The sequence below is a fragment of the Ursus americanus genome, chromosome 30 (assembly GCF_024610735.1).
Source record: "Ursus americanus isolate L20-20 chromosome 30, mUrsAme1.1.p, whole genome shotgun sequence".
Lineage (NCBI taxonomy): Eukaryota > Metazoa > Chordata > Mammalia > Carnivora > Ursidae > Ursus > Ursus americanus.
In genome coordinates, this window is record NC_142156.1 from 27,785,691 (window position 1) to 27,788,825 (window position 3,135).

The 3,135-nt window shown below is 41.3% G+C and overlaps 1 protein-coding gene across 4 annotated transcripts in view; it reads left to right on the plus strand.

Annotated features, from left to right (window-relative positions):
- LDLRAD4 (low density lipoprotein receptor class A domain containing 4) overlaps positions 1 to 3,135 on the plus strand; it is a 417,333-nt gene that overhangs the window by 94,397 nt on the left and 319,801 nt on the right. The window lies entirely within an intron of this gene.

Sequence of the window (3,135 nt, forward strand, 5' to 3'; positions counted from 1 at the left end):
GCCAGTACCATATTGGCCAAACATAAAATTTTAAAAAACAGTTTCTATTTGTGATTTATCAGGATACCCAGAAGTGAAATTTGGTGTGTGTGTGTGTGTGTGTGTGTGTGTGTGTGTGTGTGAAATTATGCTGTTGTTTGTTTGTTTTTAAGATTTATTTATTTATTTTAGAGGAAGAGAAAGAGAGAGAGAGAGAGCAGGAGGGGCAGAGGGAGATGGGGAGAGAATCTCAAGCAGACTCCATGCTGAGTGTGGAGCCCAAGGTGGGGCTCCATCTCACAACCCTGAGATTATGACCTGAGCTGAAACCAAGAGTTGGACGCTTAACATACTGCACCAGCCAGGTGCCCCTTACTGCCTTTCTTTGTGACTTGAATCCATATGGCCTTCACTGAACTTAAAACTACTGATAGAATGGTAATGTGATCACTTAAACATGTATCAAGAGCAATATAGAGCTAGATAAATGGCCAAGATGATGGTGTTTTTGATCTGCAGCCTGGCATTACCCATTTCTTTCAAATTAGAACAAAGACATGGTGTTAGGCCTGCTTGGGCTTGCAGTCTAGGGAAAGATAAGAGTAGGACTGTGTTTGCTGTAATAGCCAAAAGAAAACCTAACCCTTTCCATGGCCAGGGAGTACTTGAGGGTTTTGTTTGTGTGTTTTTTGTTTTTTGCTATTATTACATTTGATTTGCTTATAGAGTTTGCCATTCATTTGTTCATTCATTAATTCAACATTAATCCAACTAACATTTTGTGATATGTACAGTGTGGGGATAGATGTCACGGTAGAAAATTATATTGGTAGAAGACACAGTCCTTGCTGTCAGAGATTTTACAGTCTGATCTGATCAGAGAGGCCATTAGCACTGGAGTGGAATGACCAGTAAATTCCCCTTGAGGGAGGGTTGGAGGAGGCAGCCTCAGCTGGCCCTGTGCCTTTCTTACCCCCCTAGACTCCTCTTCTACATGTGGTCCTGACCTGAGTTTCTTGTCACTGGGTCTGAGGTTTCCAGGTTTCTTTCACTGTTTCTGTCAGGAATAACGGCTTCCAGATGGGTTTTGAGCTTCAGTTTTGTGTTTTGGCATGTTTTGGCTTATATTACTTACAGTAGACAGTCTGAGAAATATTATTTTTTAGTTCTGAAATTAACATATTTACTTTTGTTTATTTTTTAATTTTCCTTGGGAAACTTCGCAGAGTTAAGCTTTCCTTAAGAAGACGATTTGGTGTTTTGGAAAGATGCAAGTTTCGATAGAAGAAATAGAAGTTCAAATTCCTGTTCCACCCTTCGCATTAATTACTATGCCCTTAGACAAACGATTTAACTCACTGAGCCCCTCTGTTCCCTGCTCCATAAAATGGGGAGAACACTACCTACCTGGAGAGCTGTTATAAAGATAAGGACAAATTAAAAGCTTTGACTATTACTGGGGAAGGCAGAGGATCCATGTGACCTTTCCTATTTTATATTTCAAATTCATTCATTCATTCATTCATTCATTCATTCATTCTTCTGTCCATTTTACTGTTGAGTCAGAGTTTATTGGGTGCTTCCTGTGTGCCAAGATTTGTGGTAGGTGAGGCACAAATACCAATAAGGTTGCATCCCATCCTTAAGGAGCTACTCAGGGGGCTGACTTTCAGTCTTGTCAGGATGGGGCAGCAGAGCCCACTCAGGGCCTTCTGATACTCTGCCTGTAGTACTTGTGTGTCCTGGAAGCAGGACTGGGAGGGTGGTGCTGGTGGTGGTGGTGGCAGCAAGAAGCTCTGATGTCCATCATTTCTCTTTGATGTCATCAGCTCTTTTCCATTGGACTCTCGGGAACCATTATTCTTTGGGCCATTGGTAGCACCACTTGCGTTGGCCAGCAGAGTTGACTTTTACCCCTGTTTCATCCTCAGGAGTGCAAACCACACTGAATGATGTTTTCAGTTGGTTATCACAGTTTGCTCAGGTGAGATTTTAAAATAACCTTTATGGAGGTCTTCGGTGGTGAATACATTAGGGACTGTGACAATGGGCAGTGCCTTCTGGTTTCCTTGTCCTCCTGTTCAGGAAAGATGATAGATTAGTCTGGAGGTAGAGGAAATGCTCCCAGGCCTGACCAGAAGGAGTCCTACATATTCAGGTTGCTTTGGAAAAATGTGAGTCATTCAGGCTGCCCTTGGCTAACATGGAAAATAAAAATCCAGAGGAAGCTATATACTTTAAGAACTATAGGAAAGCACCATTAAAAAAAATAAATTCAAAGTTAAAGAAACTACTACATAATTTTCCTCTTAAAGTTATATGAATGAAATACCTTAAATAATTATAATTATAAAACCAGTGGGGTAAACTCTTTTTAAGCCTCAAGTGCATTATATGTCTTAGGTTTTGTTTAAAAACCCTAGAGCTTAAGAGAGATGGTAATAAAATAATATAAAAGAAACACAAGGTTCTATTTGTGTGTGATTTTCCATTTTTTCCCCTTTACCTTTGATCTTTTTACTGATTGTTAACGATAGGGGGTTGATCTGCTTTGTGTTCAGCTGTGGGGCTTGATCTACACATGTAAGCATTTTTGCTGATGAAGTGCTAAAGAGGGCCTCCTGCTTCATAGAATTTGGGGGTTACTAGAGAGGATCTGTTATTTTGTTCATTTTCTGCTATCTCTATTCTTTGGAAGAAAGGACAAGCTTGCAAAAACATTTTTTGTCCTTCTTTTTGCAGAGACCTGTGTGAATCAGCATATAATGTATGGCCAACCTGTTTGGGTTAGGGCGCTAGCCTCTTTTGGCCTCATATTGGAGGCTGGAGTCAGTTGTACCCTAGCTCTGTGCCACAGCCAGCTAGCCGGCAGCCCCGTGCTTTAAGGGAGTGGTTATGGGCTGCAAGTACCATTCACATGTGCCCTTGACCGTTTTGTTCTTGTGGCAAAAGAGCAAGTTTGGGTTGTTTTTATCTCTGTGGTGAACCCGATTTCCCCGTGGTAACCAGTTGTTTAAAGGACTGTCTTCCCCCGCAGTCTTCCCCGCAGTGGGAACAGGAAGTTAGTCTCCTTGGCATTCGTGTGCATTTCATTTGAACAAGAACATTTTGCACCTGTTGATGTACTGCTTTTTAATTGTTCACAGCTGTTTTTTT